At 43.5% G+C, this 24,612-nt stretch overlaps 1 long non-coding RNA gene across 1 annotated transcript in view; it reads right to left on the reverse strand.

Moving 5' to 3' along the window:
- LOC144682955 (uncharacterized) overlaps positions 1 to 23,983 on the reverse strand; it is a 70,529-nt gene extending 46,546 nt beyond the window's left edge. The window contains exon 1 of the long non-coding RNA XR_013577137.1: positions 23,832 to 23,983. This is a non-coding gene — a long non-coding RNA (uncharacterized LOC144682955). The remainder of the gene's footprint in view (positions 1 to 23,831) is intronic.
- Between the last annotated feature and the right edge of the window lie 629 nt (positions 23,984 to 24,612).

Below are 24,612 nucleotides of genomic sequence, written 5' to 3' on the forward strand. Positions count from 1 at the left end.
TTCAACCTGTCTAAATTGCCTTGAAGCCTCTTAACACCCTCCTCACCACTCACATTCCCACCAAGTTTCATGCCATCAGCAAACTTGGAAATATTACATTTGATTCCCTCATCCAAATCATTGATATGTACTGTGAATAGCTGGGGCCCAAGCACTGGTCGCTGCAGTGCCCACTAGTCACTGCCTGCCATTCTGAAAAAGACACATTTTTCCCTTCTCTCTGTTTCCTGTCTGCTAACCCATTCACAATCCATGCCAATATATTACCACCAATCCCATGCACTTTAATTTTCCCACTAACCTCTTGTGTGGAACTTTATCAAAAGCTTTCTGAAAATCCAAATACACCACATCCATTGGCTCTCCCTTATCTATTCTGCTAGTTACGCCCTCAAAAAACTGAAGTAGGTTTGTCAGCTTGGATCTTCTTGTAGCGTGCTCTGCAGCAATGCCTAAATTATACTCATGAACCATATCCAGAAAGCAATGAGCCTTATTGCCCAGTAGGTACAGCCTGCAACTTAACAGCCTGGTTGGAATAAAGGTACACAAAGGACTGGTAGAGGATGAATGAGTCATGATTGCTGCTGGGCACAGATTTGCATTTTATGCTGCTTGTGGTCGCAAACAATATATTGAAGGAGCAAAACACTTCTGATTGATAAAACACCAGGATGGTGAAAGGGGGTATCCATGACAATGTGGCTACAGTCTATGGCATCTTACATCCTATTGAAGCTTACCATGCAGGAAAAGTCTAATGCTTTCTCATCCTGCAGTGCTTGTCCATAGGGAAGGACATATAGATACTCTGGCTGATGTCGAGAGCCTTGGTGATCTCCGTGATACAGCAGTGAACTGTGAGCTAAGATATGTTGCTGATGCCACCGGTTGTAGATTGAAAGGAGCATGTGGCAGAAAATGTAATGACCACAGTTTATTTGACAGTCAAAGAAGGGTCTTGACTCGATGTGGAGAGGATGCTTTCTCTTGTGGGAAAATCTAGTACTAGGGGCCACTGTTTAAAAACAAGAGGTCAGCTATTTAGGACAGAGTTGAGGAGAATTTTTTTTTCTCGCAGAGGGTTGAGTGTCTCTGGAATTTTCTTCCTCAAAAGGCGGTGGGAGTATAGTCTTTGAATATTTTTAAAGCCGAGCTAGATAGATTCTTGATAAGCAAGGTGGGGGGGGGAGTCAAAGTTTATCAGGGATAGGTGGGAATGTGGAGTTGAGGTTACAATCAGATCAGCCATGATCTTAATGAATGGTGGAGCAGGCTCTAAGGGCCGAGTGGCCTACTCCTGCTCCTAATTCATACGTTTGTATGATTGTGTTGCCCATGCCCTGATGCAAGAATCGAGTTGTGGCTGCAGCAGGTGGCATAGCTCAGTGACATCCTCTGATGTGAAACAACGGAGTCTTGTACATTTTTCCTCAATAAAATTCACGTTGGAGAAATGCCCCTTGAGTACTTGCTGTGACTGTGGCCTCTTGCACACTGCCCTCCTGCTCTCCCTGGTAGCAGTTGCTCCTGCTCTCTCCTGTCCTCTCCTTGCTGCTGCCTCTCCCACAGTCACAAAGGCAGCCTGAGCAGACCGGCCAAGACTGCAGTCAACCTATTTCTGTGGCTGCTACCAAATCCTTGATGGACAAAGTTAACTTCTAAGAGTCAAAAAACACACCAAAGTAAACCCATAAGTTAACTAGCAGCCTTGACAATACAGTAACTAACACGAAAATATAGAATCCTACAGCACAGATGGAGGTCATTCGGTCCATCATGTCTGGACTGGCTCCTCAAAAGAACTGACAAGTTAGTCCAACTATCCTGCTCTTTCCCCATAGCTTTACATTGTTTCCCCTTCATGTATTTATCCAATTCCCTTTTGAAAGTCAAGATTGAATTTACTTTCAGTGCATTCCAGATCATAGCAATTCGATACATTAAAAAAAATTCTCTTAGCTTGCTATTGGTCCTTTTACCAGTTACTCTGGTTATTGGTCACCAGCCGCTAGATATAATTTCTTGTTATTTATTGATTTCATGATTTTGAACACCTCTGTCAACTCTCCCCTTAACTATTTCTGTTCTATGGAGAACAACTTCAGCTTCTCTCATCTCTCTATGCGACTTAAGTCCCACATCCCTGGTACCATTCTGTTCTGCATCCTCTCAAAGGCCTTGGCATCTTTCCAGAATTGGATACAATGGGTCCAATAATAATGCAGAGCCATATTCTGAGTGGGGATGGTAATTGCGGTAGGAAACCCGGAGGAACTTTAAGCACGTGGGAATGTCCAATTCCAATATGGATTCCCGTTAATATTGCTTCTGAGTTTCGTGTCTCCAATGAGGGTCAGCGGATGTGATGCTCAACCTGAAGATACAATCTCAACTCAACTATTTTAAGGGCCAATTCAGATAGAATGTGAAGAATTAGGGAGCATTTGGAAAGAGACTGTAAGCACAAGGATACAGTATGTTCAAAGGCTGTGACCTTTTTCAATAACACCTCACTTAATTATTGCTGGGTGCACTAAAGAACAGGAAGGAGGTAATGTTCCCCAGGAATGCGAAGAAGAAACCTGCTACTGTCGTCAAGACGCTATGGTTCCTGATGGCTGAAGAGGTCAGCTGCAGGAGTATTGTGCCTCACACCTGGATCCAGTGTAGGAAGTGGCTTAATGACCTAACTATGTCAGGAAAAGTGGATACAGTTGCAGATTCACCTACATTCTGTAAGGCACCTCTAGCACTGTGTATCACCACACCACCCCCACACCCCCCCACTCCAAACAATTCCCTTTCAAAAGCAAAATACAGCAGATGCTGTAAATCTAAAATAAGAACAGAAAATTCAGGAAATATTCAACAGGTGAGACAGCATCTGTGGAAAGAGAAACTGAGTTAACGTTTAAGGTCAGATGATCTTTTGTCAGAACATCATCAGCATCCATGAGCTGAAACATTAACTCTGTTTTACTTTTCACAGTTATTCCCAGCATTTCTGTTTTTATCTCCTCCATCTCACTTTGTCTTGTCAAGTGTACTCAATCCATCACTCCTCACACCAACTTAAGTTTGAAGAGCAGTGATCATTCACTTTCCATGCACTTCCCCAACCTTCCTATTTATCCATTCACCACTGATAATCACTCCGATCCTGGTACAAAGTAACACATCTGCCTGATTGTCATCCTCACTGAATCCACTGCAACTGTCAGGTGAACACATGCCTTACAGACATTCATTGGGAAGACTCAGTCATGATGACTTGAGTTCAGCACCGAGTGAAGTATGAACATCTTAATTTTGCAGTGGCAATGTTTTTACATTGTTATTAGATCTGTCTCTTCTTTCCTCCAGGGCCCCCATGTGATGAACAGCAGTCCATGGACTTTCTGAGCGATGAGTGTTCAAAGGAACTGATTGCTTCTGAGCGTGAACCATCACAGAATGCTTGATTACCATGCGTCAGCACAGTTCACAAACAAGTATGAGCAGAGAGTGGTGCAAGGGATTGCTGAGTCTGTGTCAGAGGACAGCCCTTTCTAAACTCTGTTCAGCTGGATGCTGAAGGAGCCATCAACGTAAAGGACAATCATTGAGAGGCAACAGTAAATTTGCAAGTTACTGGCAGTCCTGTCACACACATTCTCTACAATAACCGAGAAAACAGAGGCATCTGGCTCCACATTTTAACAGCACTTAACCCCCTCCCCTCTCAGCTGATCTCACCTTGGCTACCCTAATGCACTGCTGGCCAGCTCACATATTTTACACTCTATAGACGTGAGGTTATCCAAAATTCTGCACCTAACTCACACCAAGACTTATTCACTCATCAGCCCTGTGCTCCCTGGTCTACTTAGGTTCTGGGTTAAGCCTCATCTCAATTTTAAAATTCTCAACCTTGACTTTAAATCCCTCCATGGCCTCACCCCTCTCTATTTCTAATCTTCTCCAGTCCTACAATACAGGTATCTGTATTTCCTCCAATTCTGGCTGCTTCAATATCTCTGATTTTAATTGTCTCACCATCGGTGGCTGTGCCTTAAGCTGCCACAGTTCTAAACTCTGGAATTCCCTCCCTAACCCTCTCCACCATTCTTTCTTCTTTCAAGTTTTATGCCACACAAGTGCTAGACAATGACCATCTCCAAAAAGAGAATCTCACCATCTCTCCTTGACATTCAATGACAATAATATCGCCATTCTGGGGATTACCACTGACCAGGAACAGCCACATAAATACTGTGGCTAAAAGAGCAGATCAAAGATTGGGAATTCTGCAACGAGTAACTCACCTCCTGACTCCCCAAAGCCTGTCGACAATCTACAAGGCACAGACAGTAGTGTGGTGGAATACTCTTCACCTGCCTGGATGAGTGCAGCTGCAACAACACTCAAGGTGCTCAACACCATCCAGGTCAAAGCAGCCCACTTGATCAGCACCTCACCCTCCATCTCAAACATCCACTCCCACCACCACCAACATACAGTAACAGCAGTGTGTACCATATACAAAATGCACCTCAGAAACTTACTAAGCCTCCTTCAACAGCATCTTCTAAACTCGCGACCTCTACTCCCTCTACCAAGGACAAGGGCTGCAGACACATGCAGACATCACCAGCTGCAAGTTCTCCCCCAAACCATAACCATCTTGATTTGGAACTATATCGCCGTTCCCTCACTGTCGCTGGATCAAAATCCTGGAGCTCCCTTCCTAACAGCACTATGGGTGTACCTACACGGCATGGACCGCAGTAGTTCAAGAAGGTGGCTCACCATCACCTTCTCAAGGGCAATTAGGGATGGACCACAAATGCTGGCCTAGCCAGTAATACACACACCCCAAGAATGAATGAAAAAAGATGCTCCTTAAAAACTCTTTCTTTAAACATCTATCTCATGTGGTTCAGTGTAAATTCAGTTTGATAACGCTCCTGTGATGTATCTTGGGCTGTTTTACTGTGTTAAAGGCACTACAGAAATACAAATTGTTTTTTGAACATTAGTGGATTAATATTGCAAGTCATTCCAACAATATCTTCCATGGTTGGACTGGCCTCCACTGTGGAACTTCAATTTTGGCAATTGAATGAGTTGATGCAGGCCCTGACCAGGGATATGCAGACTTTGGATGCCGATACTGTTACCTTAAACAGGATGACAGAGGCATTAGCTGTGGCCTTACAACACATCACTGATTTGCACCAAGTTGCTCCCCACAGGGTGGTAGGAGTGATGTACTGCTGGCCTAGGAGCAGGCTTACAGTGAAGGGACTGCATTCAAAGCACTCTGACATCTCACCCATTGCCCACCCACTCCCCCATCAGACCTCCTGACTCTGCCCCTGCACAGGTGGAAGGGGAGCAGTCTTTAACAGAACCCTCATAGATTTCAATGCCCAGAAGCCATCAGACAACAGCATCTTAATAGTTAGAGCAGGGATCTGAGAAGTGTTCCTCATCCACTACTGAAGCCATAGAGTCCACACCACACAGGAGCAGAAGCAAGAGAGAAAACGCATTGTAATTCACAAAGGGTATGCATAAGATTGTTTATGGAAATATGTTATTTAGATTCCATTTTTAAAATCAGATCACATAAAATTTATTCACTTACACCACTTTCCCGTGTTGTCCATTCTAGGCTGCTGGGTGTTAATTCACCTTTTTAATTCCTTGGTGATGATTGTGAAGACATGAATTGATGGAGGATAATGGAGCAGCTGGACAATGGATGGATCGTTGGCTACAGAAGTGCTTTTTAGTGGGGTAGTGGAAGAGGGGTGGGGAGGTGGTTATTACTTTGATCCAGTGTGAGTGATTAACAGAACCTTCGAGTTATTAGAGAGAATCCCTGACATAACTTTCTCCTTTCCCACTCATCCTGCTCCTATCCATTGGAATCTTTATCAGATGATGAGTAACAAGTAGACTGTTGCTCCTCAACTTATAGTCCTCACTGGTGCACATATTTTTGTGCAGAATGCAGCACACCCCAATTATCCTGGAGACCCTTGCAAGTGAGCATTGAGGGGCACCTCCCGTTCTGTCCAGGCACTTGAAGTGGATCTTGAGCATGCCAGTGCTCAGTGACACATTTGGTTGTCATATGGTTATTGCGGCACTCTTGTCTTAATTGATGGGGTTCCTCAAAGGTATCATCAGTCAGGTTTGAAGTGGGTTTCCTTTGTCACCGAGCAACCACCCCGTAAGAGTATTACAACATATGACCATGCCAGGGAAGTAGGCCTTCCACAGTAAGAAACCATCAATGGCACCTCCTAGGAAATCTAGTGCAGACCTGCATGAACCTTTCCTTGTGGTCACAGACCAGCTGAACATTGATGAAATGAAATTGCAATTTATGAATGCCGGTTAATCTGCATTTGCTTGAATAGCATTCTATGTGCAATCGATGGCACTCTGTATCTGTGATAAGTCAACCAGAGATGTAAATCTGAGTGCTTGCTCATTTTGGCCATTGTCATCAAATGGAAAGCCCTGGCAAACAATCTATCCAACAACTGTCTTACTCATTTATGTGGAGTCAACTGTGAAGCCCTTGCTTTGTCTCGGTAGTGCTCTGGAAGATAGCCCAAAATTGAGGGCAGTTGACTTTCACAGCCACTGGTAATGTTTGGCCTCCAGGTCCAATTGAGGGCAGGTCTTCTTCTAGGAGGCTACAAATATTTGTGATCACTTGATGTAACAGCCTCTGCCTTGAGAAGAACTAGTCGACGGAGAGGTCAAAGAAGCTGAGCCTCTGCCCGTACACCCCGTTAGGCAGATAGTGCATCCTGTGAACTCAACCATTCTGTTGTCTACCTCACGTCACTCCCTCCACAGCAGACTCTTGCTGCTGCTGATTGCTTTCCTCGCCTGAAGTCCAGTTAAAACAGTCATGATGCCACACATGCTGATGTGTGTATGAAGACCTCCAAACTGTAAAAAGAAGTCTCACAGAAGTGGTCTCACTAATCATTTCCCAGAGGGAACTGTGAAATCATCTGTGGGCACTGAACCTTTAATAATCACAGACTGCTGACCTTTAACTAGATGCTGAACATCGCCTCCACTTTAACAGCAAGTTTCCCTACCTGTGTATGAGGCATTAATACAATTGCAGTGAAAAATATCATCTGAATTGAGTCTATTTGAAAAAGCAAAATCACTAACCTGCCTTTCTGGAGGGGGTCACTCATACATACCCACTGTGATTAAACAGGAAATAAACAGACTGCACTTGCATTTTAGATTTCTGCTAATTTAATGACCCCATTCCCTTAAAATCCACCCTCCCCAAACCCCCCCCCCCCCCCCCAACCCCAATATTCCAGTTGTGGCCTTATCAGTGATAATTTTAAATCCCTCTCAATAGGCAGAAAGGATCAGAGAGGATGGGGGTGGGTGGATTTGCAAACCCAACCCAACCACTTTGAATGCGCCTGCTTCTGCTTTAATTGCAATGGGTTTTCTGGTGCCCAAGTAATACACTAGAAGTGGATCCAACATTATAATATTTAAATATGGCTCTGTTCCTGATATTTTGAATTTAATGCCTCTTGCACGGGCTTCTCAGGGTTCATAAAATCCAAAAGGGAGGCGAGAGAAGCTGGATTCAGCAGGAAAGGGCTTTGTGGGCAAAGAGGAGCAGGGCTGCTCCCCACATCCCCCACCCTCCCACCCATCGTCCCCGGCCTCTCAAGCAAATCTTCTGCCAGGATTGTTGACCCATCCAACTCACTCCTCCAAGTCCACAATCCCTCCTGCCCCCCTCTCTCCAACGTACCAACATTTCCCTTCACCAACCCCAGGATCTCTCCCAGTCCCATTTCTCCTTTTGATCATCAGTCTGACTCCCCTTCACCACCTACATATTAAATTCAGTAGGTTATTTGTTTCCTCAGGATTGATGAGATTATGTTGCCCCGCTCCCTCCCAGTAAATATCAGAGTCAGTGCCTTTACTTTTAAGCTCAAGCAACCCAAAAGCTTTTTTAACAACTTTCTCAATTTGCTCTGACCTTCAAGGATTTGTACACGCATACACCCTGTTCCCTGCACACCACCTGAAGTTATACCATTTTGTTTATCTTGCCTCTCCTCATTCCGCCTCCCAAAATGCCTCTCTTCATATGCCTCTGCATTAAATTTCACCTGTCACGTGTCTGCCCAATTCACCAGGCTTCCTGTGCCCGCCTGAAGTCTGTTACTATCCTATTCACTGCTTAAATGCAGCGACTGTGGCTCAGTTGGCAGCATTCTCACCTCTGAATCAGAACATTGTGAGTATAAGCCCCTCTCCCTTCAGAGACATACACACAAAAATCTAGGCTGACCCTCTGGTACAGTACTGAGGGAATACTATATTGTCAAAGGTGCTGTCCGTTGGATGAGATGTTATGCCGTAGTTTTGCCTGCTCCCTCAGGTGAATGTGAAAGATCCTTTAGCACTATTCAAAAGATGGACAAGGGAGTGATGGCTGATGTTCTAGCCAATATTTATTCCCTAATCAATATCACTAAAATAGATGACCACATGTGCTTCATTGGTTGTAAAACACTTTGGTTGTCCTGAGGTAGTGAAAGCAGTTGTATAATTGCAAGTCTTTCTCTCTTAAATACATCTCTAAGCATTATGTCATATAAAAACTTTGAAATTATACCCGTTATAGCCAATATCTAACAAAATGAGCAGAGTCTGCCCCGGAAGACACTGCTATATATTTCCTGAAAAGCATCCGTTCACCAACACACTCTGCTTTGTGTCCCTTAGCTAATTCCATATCCATGCTGCCATCTGGTGGTGGCGAGATTGGTGGCTCAGCACACCAAAGCGATTGATTTAATCTTAGACCCCTTTATTTCCCACAACCAACTGTGCCTTCAGCTGACTTCTGTGGTCAAGTGTTCAACATGTAAATTTACATTTTCTTATTGTTATTATTTACTCTCTCTTATTTTTTACTCTATTTTTGTTTTCCTCCAGAATTTTCATATGAAGAACACTCCTTGGAGGAGTTCTTCCCTCCTGAAGACATCATCAAATGCTACATCTGTTGTAAGCACTGTATAGAGACTGGCATTGGATGGGCTTGTTAATGAATTAGATGGGCTGGCACCTAGTGAGTCTTACAATACAAGTGAGCAGAGGAGTAGTGGTGAGAACAGCTATGGAGGAGAGGACGTGCTGGAGGGTGCTGTCTTCTCAGCAATGTAAAACACTGTAAACCATGAAAAGAGGAATACTGAAGGTACAAGAACAAATGAGTGGGTTGTTGGCAGTCCTGCCAGGCACTGTCTCCGCTCTGGTAGGGTGGATGGAGAAGCCCACTTCCACCATCTGTAGGGTGCCTTTTCAGGAGTTATCATCTCTGTAGCTATCATGGAACATGTGGCCACCTCCATGGACATTGCAGCTGAGTCCTCACAGCAGAATTCATTGCTACCAACCTTTGCAGCTTGCCTAGAAGCTTAGATGGCAACAATACAGGCTCGGTTCCAATATCTTTCACCTTAGAGAAGCTGGTGAACTGAGTGGACTTCCAGGATGTCACTGTGTGCTCTCCCCAGACCAGTGGCACTGATGAGCCACAGGCACCATGGAAGAAAAGTTAGCAGAACAAGCACAGTCTCTCAGAATTTCAGCATGTCTCTTCTCTCGCCACCCCTTCAACCAGTACCCAACATGGTGCCTGGATTTTTGCTGGTCAGGCTGTCCCTCTGGAAGTCAAGAATCAGCAGTCTGTACCAGGCTGCAGCCCTCAGAGATTGTTGGCTGCATGCACTTCAACAGTATCAAGAAGGTGCTCAACAGCCTACCGCCAGCTCTCTTCAGGATATTAAGGCTGAACCTTGTGGGAATGGTAGACCTCAGAAACCGTTGATTTAAAAGGGCACTGAGGGCACTTCATTACTTAATACGCAACTATTTGTTTTCCTTTGCATATTAAAAGCCTTTTCACTTTTGTCACTTTGGTGGGCATAGTGCTTTCAAGGTACGTTCTATGCTTGACTTGGCATTATGCTATTTATTGCAGAAGTTGGTTCAATGATTTTAAAGTAAGAAAGCTGAGAATTCATAATGGAATGAGGGCTCTAGGGTAATTAGCACAAAGGGGTCTGATCACAGAAGAGTTTTGAAGACATGCAATCAGCCATGGTAGAAGGTGATATCCCTTTCCCCAAGGAGCAATCCTCTAAGACTGGTCCCGCATGGGAACTTGTGGCAGGTAGAGTACAGGGAATGAAGGAGGGAAGACTTTTGGATTGCCTTAAAATGAAGACATACAAGTTGCATATCTATTGAGTGAAAACCCTTCCTGTTAACAAAAGCTCGGTGTTGGTCACAAGATGCCCTGATGGCTGTGCGTGTGCAGCCTACTGCACCTTGCACCTGCAGAAAACAAGCTAAAGTGGTGGTTACTTTCCTTGCCAGTCATGGTATGGCTGTCCAGTGCAGCAAGCAGCAAGTCTTTTTACAGGGAGGTTGCAGGAGACAAGGCAGTGATTCACGACTACTTGACAACTGGAGCCTCCTGAGGCACTGCTCCTCGGACAGGACAGGTAAAGGAAGCTGATCCTCTGTCTGTACATTCTGTGTGGTGGGTAAGGCCTTCTGAGTTGCTGCGTCTCTGTTGCCCTCCTTGCAGCTCCTTCTTCATTCCTTTGTTGTTGTTGCTGGTGCTTTTTGTCCTCTTCACTCCAAACCACCTATACTAAGGGGGGGGAGAGAGAGAGAGAGAGAGAGATGTTGAGCGGGAGTGGGTGCAGGTGGCCACGCAGCCAATCGCTGCCCGCAATTGGCTGCGCACCGCCATTTTACGTGGGTGAGCCAATTAAGACCCGCCCAGCGTGACGTGCTCCCTGTGCGGGAGGGGGGAATTGGCTGAGTCGGGGCCTGTGCTTTTTTGTGCGCATGCGCACGAAAAAGCGCAGAAATCGCCCTGAGCTGCCTCAGGGAGATTACTTTGACTTTTAAAAATTTTAATAAAGGTAAAAAAAATTAAAGACATGTCCTCTCATGTGATAGTGTCACATGAGCTGGGACATGTCTATGAATTTTATTAAAAGTTTCTATTAATGTTTTAAAACCTTCATGAAACCTCACACCAATTACTTTATCCCTTAATCTTCTATACTCAAGGGAATATGACCATACTTGGTGCAACCTATCCCCACCTTTTCAGCCCCTTGAACCATTCTGGTGAATCTGTGCTAGACCCACTCCAAGACCAATATATCCCTCCTGAGGGGACGTGTCCAAAGCTGAATGCAGTACTACAGATTCAGTCTAACTAACTGAAGCATAATTTCCACCCATTTATAGTCAAGCCACTTTTCTCTTGGACAACTCTGTATCAAAATGCTGTCATTCATCATCCCTGCTTTTGCTGCCCTTGATGTCGATGATATGGAGCATTCACTGTTTAATAACATCTTACATCAAAAAACATCTTTCCTGAATCTACTTGGAGCTGTCAATTCATCCAGTTGAAAGCAGGCAACAAAATTCGATAGTGAGGGATCAGTGTTCCATCCTTAGTTCCAATATCTGAAGCGGTGAGAATTGGACTGTGTCCCAGAAGATCCACTATTGTGTTGGAGTTCTGCCTTTATTTTTTTCTACCTGAAGGCACAACTCATTCTATGATACCTCTGCTCTGACTGTTTCTTTGGTCGCTATCATTTCTTTCCTAGCCTGGATACATATCAGGTGTACAATCCCAGCAATGACCTTGGGGTTGTCCCTTCAGCAACCTAATCCCTTCTATTTTAAAGATCCATGCTTCATCAACTGGTCTCCACCCTTAATCTCCAAATATCACAGAATCTTCACAGTAGAGAGGGAGGCCATTAGGCCCAGAGTCTGCACAACGGCCCACAGTCTGTACTGGCTCTCTGAAACAGCATTCCAACTAGTCCCACTCGCTTGCCTTAACCCCATAACCTTACACATTATTTCTTTTCAGGTAGCAATCCAATTCTCCTTCGAATACCTTGAGCAAACCTGCCTTCACCACCCTTTTAGGAGGCTCGTTCCAGACTCCAACCACTCTCTGGGTGAAAAATTTTCCTCACACATTTACTCCTTTTGCCAATATTTTGAATCTGTGCCTCTAGTTCTTGATGTTCTCTTGAGTGGGAACAGTTTTTCACTATTTACCCTGTCCATACCCCTCAGAATCATGAGTGCCTCTATCAATTCTCCTCTTAGCCTTCTTTTCTCCAAAGAAAATAGTCCCAGCCTCTCCAATCTATCTTCATAGGTACAGTTCTTTATCCTTGGAATCATTCTTGTGAATTTCCTCTGTACTCTCTCTACCACCTTCACATCCTTCCTCTAGTATGGTGTCCAGAACTGGATGCAGTATTCCAGATGAGGCCTAACTAGTGTCTTATACAAGTTCAACACGACCTCCTTACTCTTGCACTCAATGCCCCTATTACAATATACTTTAACTGCTCTCTCAACATGTCCTACCATCTTCAATGAGCTATGTACGTATACACCAAGGTTCCTCTGTTCCTGCATTTCCTTCAGAGTTCCTCCCTTTATTTTATACTGTCTCACCATATTCTTCCTGACAAAATGGTTCACCTCACATTCCTTGCATTGAACTTCATCTGCCACTTGTCTGCCCAATCTAGTATCTTCTTTACCATGCAGAAGGAGCCCATTCGACCCAGGGTCTGCACTAGCTCTCTGGAAGATCATTCCACCTAGTCCCATTCCTCTGCCTTATCCCCATAATCTTGCACATTCTTTCTTTCCAGGTAGCAATCCAATTCCTTTTTGAATACCTCAATCGAACCTGCCTCTACCACACTTTCAGGAAGTTTGTTCCAGACTCCAACCACCCTCTGGGTGAACAATTTTTCCTCACATCACATTTACTCCTTTAGCCAATTATTTTGAAACATGACCTCCTTACTGTTGTACTCAATACCCCTATTAATAAAGCCTAAGATGCTATATGCTTTATTAACTATCTCGACATGCCCTGCCATCTTCAATGACCTATGTATGTATACACCAAGATCTCTCTGTTCCTGCACCTCCTTTAGAGGCTCTCCTTTTATTTTATACCGTCTTACCATATTTTTCCTGCCAAAACAAATCATCTCACACTTCTCTACATTGAACTTCATCTGCCATTTGTCTGCCTAATCCACCAACATGTCTATGTCCTTTTGAAGTTCAAGACTGCCCTCATCACAGTTGACAGCATTTCCAATCTTCGTATCATCTTCAAATTTTGAAATCATGCCCTGCACACCACGTTCTCGGTCATTAATATATATCAAGAAAAGCAAGGGTCCCAACACTGACCCCTGGGGAACTCCAATACAAACCTTCCTCCAATCTGAAAAACAACCATTTATCACTACTCTCTGTTTCCTGTTACTCAGCCAATTTCTTATCCAAGTGCCTACTTTCCCTTTTATGCCATGACCTAGAATTTTGCTCACAAGTCTGTTGTGTGACACTGTATGAAATGCCTTTTGAAAATCCATATATACCACATTGACAGCATTTCCCTTATCAACCTTCTGTTACCTCCTCAAAAAACTCCAGCAAGTTAGTTAAACATAATTTTCCCTTAATGAATCCATGCTGGCTTTCCTTAATTATCCTGCACTTGTTTAAGTGGCTATTGATTTTATCCCAAACTATAATTTCCAGAGGTTTCCCTACCACTGAGGTCAAACTGACTGGTCTGTGGTTGCCAACTATACCCTTGCACCCCTTTGAACAAGGGTGTAACATTCACAATTTTCCTGTCCTCTGGCACTTCCCCTGTGCCTAAGGAAGACTGGAAGATTATCATTAGTGCCTCTGCAATTTCCACCCTCACTTCCCTCAGATGCATCTCATCCAGTGCTGGTATCTTATCTATTTTAAGTAAAGATAACCTTTCTAACACCTCCGCCTTCTCAATTGTAAATTCTTCTAGTGTACCAATTACCTCCTCTCTCACCTCGGCCTGGGTAGCATCTTCTTCCTTTGTAAAGAAAGGTGTAAAGTACTCGTTCAACACCTCCGCTATTTAAAAACAAAAAGCTAAAAAATACTGCAGATGCTGGAAATCCAAAACAAAAACAGAATTACCTGGAAAAACTCAGCAGGTCTGGCAGCATCGGTGGAGAAGAAAACAGTTGACGTTTCGAGTCCTCATGACCCTTTGGCAGAACTGAAGTATAGTTAGGAGAGAGGTGAAATATAAGCTGGTCTAAGGTGGGGGGTGGGGGGAGAGAGAAGTTGAGGGTGGGGTGGTTGTGGGGATAAGCAAGCAGTGATAGGAGCAGATAATCAAAAGATGTCACAGACAAAAGGATCAAAGAGGTGTTGAAGGTGGTGATATTATCTAAGAAAAGTGCTAATTAAGAATGGATGGCAGGATACTCAAGGTACAGCTCTAGTGGGGGTGGGGTGGAAAGACTAACAAAGTATTAGTTGTAGATTTAAAAATAATGGAAATAGGTGGGAAAAGAAGAATCTATATAAATTATTGAAAAAAAAAGGGAGGGGGAAGAAACGGGGTGGGGATGGGGAGTTTAAGATCTAAAGTTGTTGAATTCAATATTCAGCCCGGAAGGCTGTAAAGTGCCTAGTCGGAAGATGAGGTGCTGTTCCTCCAGTTTGCGTTGGGCTTCACTGGAACAATGCAGCAAGCCAAGGACAGACATGTGGGCAAGAGAGCAGGGTGGAGTGTTAAAATGGCAAGCGACAGGGAGGTTTGGGTCTTTCTTGCGGACAGACCGCAGGTGTTCTGCAAAACGGTCGCCCAGTTTGCGTTTGGATTTCTCCAGCCTCTACATGCAGGTCTATTTTTTTGACCCTGATTGGTGCTACTCTTTCTTTTACCACCCTTTTATTATTTACATGTTTATAGGAGTCCTTGGGATTCCCTTTTATGTTAGCTGCTGACCTCATTTTATGCTCTCTCCTTGCTTTTCTTATTAGTTTCTTCACTCCCCTCTGGTCCTTGAATATTCAGCCTGACAAGAACATAACAGCAGCTTTCTTCAGGATGTCCCCAACAGCTCAGCTCCGAGACCAGACTGAGCTTTGATTTGTACCATTAAGCCCTTAAGCAGGTAACAGGCTACATCAGTTCTTTAAGAATTACCCTGATACCTAGAATAAGTGAGCCACTTCTAGTCTTCATAATTGTATGCTAATTCTTTGGGTCTCTATTTAATCATGGCCAAAATTCTAATCTAGGAACATAGGAATAGGAGTGGGCCACTTAGCCCTTTGAGCCAGTTCTGCCATTCAATGAGACCATCTGCAGTCTAACTGCATATACTCAATGTTGTCGCATTATATCATTGGTTGACAAAAATCTATCATTCTCAGTTTTAAAATTAATCATTGATCTCACATTAATTGTGCTTTGTGAAAGAGGGTTACAAACTTCTACACCACTTTGCATGTAGAAGTGCTTCCTAATTTCATTCATGAAAGTCTGGCTCTAATTTTAGACTACATCCTTAATCAGAACCTCCCAAACCAGTGGAAATAGTTTCCTTGTATCTACCCTGTCTGTTAGGGCCACAGGAACATAGGAACCCCTCGAGCCATACAATGAGATCATGGGTGATCACTGTCCTAACCCACCTTTGCCCCATATCTCTTAATACATTTGGATAACAAAAATCTATCAATCTCAGGTTTTAAATTTACATCAATTTAGCATCAACCGCCATTCGTGGAAGAGAGTTCCAAATTTCTACCACCCCTTGCATGTAGAAGTGGTTCCTATAATTTCACTCACGAAAGATCGGGTTCCAATTTTAGACTACACCCCTAGCCCTAGTTTCTTTCTATCTGTTCTCCTAGATATCTTGAACACTATGATCAAATCTCCCCTTAACCTTCTAAATCCCAGGGAATACAATCTGAATCAAGAGAACATTAGAAGATTATAGTTATGCCATCTGCATCTCACTTGGGAAGGTACCTGGTCCTGGGGATCTGTCACTCTTTAGTGCTATTATTTTCTTCATTACTGTTATTTTGCTTATGTTAATTTTGTTGAGTCCCTCCTACATTTGTTTTCTTGGGCTGTCTGGCATGCTGGCCTCTTTCTCTACTATTAGTGCTGATACAAAGTAATCATTCAATTCCTTATCACTCACTTTTCTAGAACTGCTTCATCCAATTCAGGGTAGTGGAGAGTCAGAGCCTATCCTGACAGGTGATGGGTGCATCCAGGATGGGACACCAGTCCATCACAGGGTACATATTCAAACAAACACTGGGGCACACTTTACTGTAGCCAATCCATCTAACCAGCAAATCTTTGGATGGTGGGAGGAAACCAGAGCACCTGGCAGAAACCCACACAGACACAGGAAGAACATCCAAACTCCACACAGACAGGCACTTGAGGTCAGGATTGAATCCAGGTCAGTGGAGCTGTAAGGCAGCAGCACTAACCACTGCACCACCCTTCATTTCCTTATTTTCATTGATAATATCACTATTATCAGTTTTCAAGGAACCCGCATTACTCCTGACCACCCTCTTTTGTCTAATATAATTGTAGAATGTTTTTGTGCTAGTTTTGATATCCTTACAAGTTTCTTTTCATATTCCTTTTTTGGAGCTCTGATGGTCTATTTTTGTAACCTTTTGCTGCTCTTTGCAACTTTGGAAAGGATCTGCCAGGATCTGTGCTTTTTTTGTATTTTTGCATGTTTTTTCTTTTAATTTTATGTTGTTTCTTACCTCTTTAGTCACCATAGCTGTTTTTTGGGGAGCAGGGAAAGCTCTTGGTCCTTAGGGGCATAAATTAGTTCTGCATCATGTTAAATTCTCTTTTGAACACCTCCCACAGATCTTCTGTTGTTTTACCCATTTATAGACTTGTCCAGTTTACACAGGAATAGAGAAACATAAGAACAGTAGGTCATTCAGCCCATCAAGCCTGCTTCACCATTCAATAAGATCATGGCTGATCATCTACTTCTTTTTCCTTTTTCCCAAACCATCCCCATATCCCTTTTTGCCACTGATATTTAGAAATCTGTCAATCTCTGCTTTAAACATACTCAATGACTGAACTTGCACAGTCCTCTGGGATAGAGAATTCCAAAGATCCACGACCCTCTGAGTGAAAAAAAGCTCCTCATCTTGGTCCTAAGTGGCTTCCCCCTTATTCTGAAATTGTACCCCCGGGTTCTAGACTCCCCATCCAGGGGAAACATTTTACCTGCATCAACCCTGTCTATCCCTTTAAGTATTTTGTAGGTTTTAATGAGATCACCTCTCATTCTTCGAAACACTAGAGAATAAAAGCCCAGTCTCCAATCTCTCTTCATAGAACAGTCCCACCACCTCAGTCTGGTGAACCTTTGTTGCACTCCCGCTAAGGCAATAATGTCCTCCCTAAGGTAAGGGGACCAAAAACGCACACAGTACTCCAGATGCGGTCTAACCAAGGTTCTATACAATTGAAGCAGGACTTTGCTACTCCTGTATTTAAATCCTCTTGCGATAAAGGCTAGCATTCTATTAGCCTTCCTAATTGCTTGCTGCACCTGCATGTTAGCCTTCAGTAAATTACTGAAGAGGACACTCAGGTCACTTTGTACATCTACAGTTTTTAATCTCGTACCATTTAAGAAATACTCTACACATATGTTCCTCCTGCCAAAGTGGATAATTTCATATTTTTCGACATTATATTCCATCTGCCACGTTCTTGCTCACTCACTAAGTCTGTCCAAATCCTCTTGAAGCTGCTTTGTATCTTCTTCACAACACACACTCCCACATAGCTTTGTGTCATTCGCAAACTTGGAAATATTACACTTTGTCCCCACATCCAAATCATTTATATATATATCGTGAACAGCTGGGGCCTGAGCATTGATCCTTGCCGTACACAACTAGTCACAGCTGCCAATGTGAGAATGACCCATTTATTCCTACTCTCTGTTTTCTGCCTCTTAACTAATCCTTAATCCATGCCAGTTTATTATCACCTACCCCACATGCTTTAATTTTGTTAACCAACCAGGGGTAGCAGGTTTAGGGGGGATGTGTGGAAAAACCTTTTTACCCAGAGGGTGGTGACAGTCTGGAATGCACTGCCTGGGAGGGTGGTGGAGGCGGGTTGCCTCACATCCTTTAAAAAGTACCTGGATGAGCACTTGGCATGTCATAACATTCAAGGCTATGGGCCAAGTGCTGGTAAATGGAATTAGGTAGGTAGGTCAGGTGTTTCTCACGTGTCGGTGCAGACTCGATGGGCCGAAGGGCCTCTTCTGCACTGTGTGATTCTGTGTGATTCTGAACCCCCTGTGGAGGACTTTGTCAAAAGCCTTCTGAAAATCCAAGTATACTACGTCCACTGACTCCCCTTTATCAATTATGCTAGTAACTTCCTCAAAAAACTCCAATAGGTTTGTCAAACATGATTTCCCATTCATAAATTTATGTTGACTATGCCCAATCAGATCATTATTATCCAAGTCTCCATTTATCACATCCTTTATAACAGGTTCTAGCATTTTCCCTACTGCTGATGCAAGGCTCTGTAATTCCCTGTTTTCTCTCTCCCTCCCTTCTTAAATAGTAGGGTGACATTTGCTATCTTCCAATCTGCAGGAAGCGTCCCAGAATCTATAGAATTTTGCAACATGATCACCAATGCATCCAATGCCTCTATAACTACCTCTTTCTGGGATGTAGAAAATCAGGTCCCGGGGACTTATCAACCTTCAGTCCCTTTAATTTCTCCAACAAAACCTTCTTACTAATATTAATTTCCTTCAATTCCTCATTCTCCTTAGTCCCTTGGGTCTCTAATTCTGGGAGATTTATTGAATCTTCCTCAGTGAAGGCAGATACAAAGTAATCATTCAGCTCACCTGCCATTTTTATATTCCCCATTATAAATTCTCCTGACTCTGTAATGGACCCACATTTGTCCTAGCCAAATGTTTCCTTTTTACATACCTATAGAAGATTTACAATCTGTTTTTATGTTTTTTGGCTAGTTTACATTCATATTCTATTCTCCCTTTCTTTATCAGTTTTTTGGTCCTCCTTTGCTGTAATCTAAAAGCCTCCCAATCCTCAGGTTTACTACTATTTCTGGCAACTTTATGAGCCTTTTCTTTTAATCTTATACAATCCTTAACTTCCTCTGTTAGCCACTGACAATTTCTGCGTGGACAGTTTCTCTCTCATAGCAGTGAAATCAGCTTTACTTCTATCCGAATGCTCTGCAGCTGTTTTGCATTTCTCTCTTTCAAGTACTCCATTAAATGTAATTGTATTCTGATCACTATTACATAAATGTTCACATACCCGTTAACTAAATCTGGCTCATTGTTCATTACTAAATCTAATATGGCTTGTCCCCTTGTCAGTTTGGGAACATACTGTTGCAAAACATTATCCCTTAAGAATAAGGAGGATGTTTATACTAAATGATCAAACTTCAATGTAGCAACAGAGACATTTAGGGCTTAATTTTACAGGTGGAGGGCATGTTGCTCACCCCCACCCACCACCCCCTCAAGTTAGAAAAGTCAGTGCCAAACCGACCGACTTTAAAAAGGCTGCCCCCGGGTGGACAGAAGTCCCGCCATCGAAAGATGCCGGCAGCATTGCAATCCCAGTGGCACCAGAAGAAAGTATTGGGTTCTGCGTGGACTGCAAGGAGGCCCATGAAGAAGTGCCATGGGCACCAGACAGGGTGAGTCCAGGGTTTCTTGTGCTGGGAGGAATCGGGCACCCTAGGGAAGGGGTGAGGCGGATGGGGATATTAGTTTTGGAAGCAGGCATGGACACGCAAAAGGGAGAGGTGGTATGATCTTAGGGGGGGTGCCCTGATGTGCACATGGTGCCTCTGAAGGAAGTACCCTCCCTTCCTTCCCATCCTTTCATCAACTTTGGTAAAAATAATGGCCGTCTCAATCTTGCCCACCTTCCACCGCCCAGCGTATTATTGCAGTGGAATCGGATTGAGCCCTTAATTGCCACTTAACTGGGAAGTTAATGGTCTCAAAAGGTCAAAGGGCAGGTGGGCTAATGGGCACTTCACCCACCACCCATATTATGAGGACTGCGTTCGGGGTGAGCAGTAAGGTGGTGGACTACCCACCCCTCAGATTTTACGTGCCACTGCCTCCCCACTGAATACACACCCAGCAGGGGGCTGTAAAATTCAGCCCTCAGGGGTTTGAATACACAAATCTTTAAAAATGAGAGGACATATTGACAAAGCTGTAAATATTGCGTATGGAAATGAAACATTAGAACTGGAGGTAAAGAGTACAAGAGTAAATCTGTAATGCTAAACCTATGCTAATTTTGGGTCTGATTTTCATTCCCTCCCAAACACAATACAAACAGCAAGGTAGTCTTTACCAACCCATTCTCCAACAACATCTGGCTCTCCACTATTTTAGTTGTGGCTTTAAAATGGGCAGCCCATATGCCTGCCAGAAACAGCAGGAACCTCATTAGGCCGGGCAAATTGGGCTCCTATGACTTCGGTAGGATTCTGATGCAGTTTTGAAGTACCATCAAGCACTGCATCAATTAATGCTTGGTGTTGATTGGCCCAACTAGCTGTTCTGAAAATAATCCTGCAGGCCGCTCTGAAAGTGTTTAAAAACAGGTTTGCAAAGTGCTGTTGGGCTTAGGAGGAATTTTAATTCTGGTCAGGCTTCAGGCCTCATCGTCAGGCTCGTGGTGGGCTCATTTCTCCTTCCAGTCACCTAATGGTTGTGGGTTCATGTCCCACTCCCGGAAACCAAGAACTGTGATTGTACTCGAAAGAGTTGCAATCTGTGACTGTTGGTAACTCGAAAGAGTTTCCAGTCACCTAATGGTTGTGGGTTCATGTACCACTCCCGGAAACCAAGAACTGTGATTGTAATCGAAAGAGTTGCAATCTGTGACTGTTGATAAAGAGGTGTCAGCTGTGGCTCAGTTCATAGCACCCTCGCCTTTGAATCAGAGGGTTGTGTGTTCATGTTCCACTCCTGGAAAACCAAGAACTGTGATTGTACTCGAAAGAAGTTGCAATCTGTGACTGTTGGTAACTCGAAAGAGTTTCCAGTCACCTAATGATTGTGGGTTCATGTCCCACTCCCGGAAACCAAGAACTGTGATTGTACTCGAAAGAGTTGCAATCTGTGACTGTTGGTAACTCGAAAGAGTTTCCAGTCACCTAATGGTTGTGGGTTCATGTCCCACTCCCGGAAACCAAGAACTGTGATTGTACTCGAAAGAGTTGCAATCTGTGACTGTTGATAACTCGAAAGAGTTTCCAGTCACCTAATGGAATTGGTTACATGGAAATCCAATTCATTGTGAAATGAAAGGAGGGGGGAAGGAATTGTGGACCTCATGATGTCTCAATGCACTTTACAGCCAATGAATAACGTATTTAGTGGTCACATTGTTACAATGTGGGAAAGGCAACAGTGAATTTATGCACAGCAAGATCCTACTGTTGGGTTCCTATGACATGAAATAAAACCCCACATTACGTTGCTATTTTTTAAAAAACTGGACTTTTTCTGCTGGACAAAGAAAATTAAGATGGCTGCTACAAGTCACCTGATCACATGGTTGGCCCTCTGGGAGCTATCCCCAGCAGTTTCAAGAACAAAATAATTATTTTTTCATCTTCTGGAATTTCACACTTCATTATACAAACCCTTGTAATCAACAAAAACAGAGGAAGTGCAGACAAACTGGCTCCCCCCTCCTGAACTATCACAAATGAGGGAGACCGAAACTCATTATACTGGAAGAGATGCTATTAACCACATCATCTCTCTCCTAAGGAGAAACAATGGAATTCTGGTCAGGAGCATAGAAACTGATTGTTAAATTGCAATTAACCATTAATAGGCCATACCAGATGACCTAAGCCTCTGGCCTATTGGACAGTTTTGACATTGCAGCTTTGGGCCTCAGTTAGTCTGCTGTTTTAACATCAAACTGGTGAGCCGAGAAGCAGGATCCTCCAAGCTCAACAACAACTTGACCATCTAGCCTGGATCGGCTAGAAGATTTTGTACCATCACCTACAGAACATACTCAATCTCTGCATACTGACTCCATCTTGTGAGATCAGCACTAACTGAAAAGTGAATACTACAACTCAACAAACTTAAACGCCTACATGAAAGAATTCCTCATTGGACTCTGAAACTCATGTGAACTAACATTCATTTTCTGTGGTCTTTGTACTGTAAAACTTCTTTCTTCTATCACCGCCACCACCCCCCCACCCCCTCTCCCCCCCCCTCTCCCCCCCCACTCTCCCCCCCCACCCCCTCTCCCCCCCCACCCCCTCTCCCCCCCCCCCCCTCTCCCCCCCCACCCCCTCTCCCCCCCCACCCCCTCTCCCCCCGCCCCACCCTGATTTTACTGTGCGCGCGCGTGCGTGCTTATAGGGGGAAGTGGCGAACAGGGTTTTGAATGAGTAAAATAAACTAACCTTCTGAGTTAATCCTAACTTGAGTTTGCTGTGGATTATTTGTAAAATTGGATCATAAAAACTGAGGCATTGGGAAAACACACCACCGTCTACTATTTTAAAAATAATTCAAAACACCTTCTGCTTACGGACAAGTGGAAAGAGGAAATCAGCACACTTTGACTGTCTCTCTCCTGTCTATAACCGAAGTGGTCACAATGTTACAATGTGGGAAATGCAGCAGTGAACTTACGCACAGCAAGATCCCACAAACAGCAAATAAATATATGAGCAGGTGATGTATTCAAATAATGTTTGCTGACAGGATTTATATTGGCCAGGAATTTGGGAGATCCCCTTGCTCCTCCTCAAAATAATGTGGGGCTTCATTTCGACATCTGTTCAGAAAGATGGCACCTCAGACAGTGCAGCACCCCTTCAAGTGCTGCAACTGGAGTGTCTGCCTATATTACGTGCTCATGAACGTACGACCTCTGACTCAGAGTGTGCTACCACCAGACTAAACCTGACAACTCCTACTGTCCACCTACACAATAGGCCCAATTGATAATGCCTCAGATTGGCACACCCCGCACCAGCCTCATCTGTTGTCCTGCACAGCAGCTAGACAATTTTCTGCCCTTCCTAACTGGCAAGCTGTCTTGGAGCACTGGTTTAGCATTCAGAGTTTTCTGGCTGCTCATAACTGACCTTACAGCTTTTAAAATGCTCTTTCTCACAGCAATAGTAACAGGTAAGCAGCAGGCACATTCTACCTGCTGATGATAGCTGTTTACATCAAATAAAATATCAGTCCCAACAGTCCTCATACACCCAGAGAGAGCACCTCCAGCTCTAAAATGACCTCACTAAAAAGCAAATATTGCACATCAACCTGAACATGGAAGTCACAGCACTCACCACACTCATACAGGGCAAACACTGGGCCTTAAAGCGCAGAACAACACTGGTTCCAAAACACAGGGAAACACCGAGTTTAAAATAATATAAAGTAACACTAGGTATTAAGTAATACAAAGTAACACTGAGTTTAAAAATAGAGCAACACAGGGTCTAAAATAATAGAGTAACCCTGGATCTAAACTAATACGAAGTAATACTAGGTATTAAATAATATTAAGTAACACTGGGTCTAAAATAATAACACCCAGGCTTCTGGAATCTGAATTTGTCAATATACTGATCCAGACACCAATCCAGCAGCTCGCCAGAATGGAGAGGCCTGTGGACCAAATTAAAGGTATCATCATAAATCCAAGCGAGCTGCACGCTCCAGCCTCGCGCTCCCACAAACTCACCCAAGGCCCAACCCCAACTCACCCAAGGCCCAACTCACCAAGGCTCAACCGTCGCTTTGGGAACAGGACGGTTACATGAGCTCAGTTGGCTAAAACGGGCTGGCATCGTGTTTTGTGCAGCCAGAAACACCCTTGCTTCTTCAACGTTTTTAGTTCTTTCTGAGAATGACTGTTTAGGATATTCGAGAGCAAGAAATGCAAGTAAATCGATTTTAGGACTTCGGGTCTGGGAATAAGCGCGGGAATCTCATTTTGATAAGGCTGTGTTTATCTGCCACAACACCAGGGGGAGCATTTCCTGCACATGCGCAGATGCAGTGTCAGAGCCTGTGACTGTTTAAAGTGAGAGATACTTTTAAGTGCAGCTCTGTTTTCTGTCGCTGATGTATGCATTTTGTTGCAAGCTGGTTACTAATAGCTGTCTCCTTTACAGTAAAGTCAGAAATGGGAAAAAATGCAGCTATTCATAGGACAACCATTTTAACAGTCAGGTTCTTGTCATGATAAAAATAATGTTTGGAATGTTTTTAATAGTTTATTTAAACATTACTTCAGCTTGAAATTTTGTCAACATCAGATTTTTACGCAATTGTGAGTTGCCACACCTAGAAATGTATCCAGTGAATTGCTGGAGACAATAGTTTACCTTTGGTGGAAGGACTTGAATATGTGTTTCCTTAGTAACTGTGCATTCTATTAATATATCTTACTTCATGTTCAAAATTTGACTGATTATTATAGACTTTATTTTGGAGCTTTGTTTATGGTGCAGAGTTTCATTTAAGATACTTTTTTTTCAAATAGTTATTCAAGTTGTGA

The sequence above is a fragment of the Cetorhinus maximus genome, chromosome 7, assembly GCF_964194155.1.
Source record: "Cetorhinus maximus chromosome 7, sCetMax3.hap1.1, whole genome shotgun sequence".
Taxonomy (NCBI): domain Eukaryota; kingdom Metazoa; phylum Chordata; class Chondrichthyes; order Lamniformes; family Cetorhinidae; genus Cetorhinus; species Cetorhinus maximus.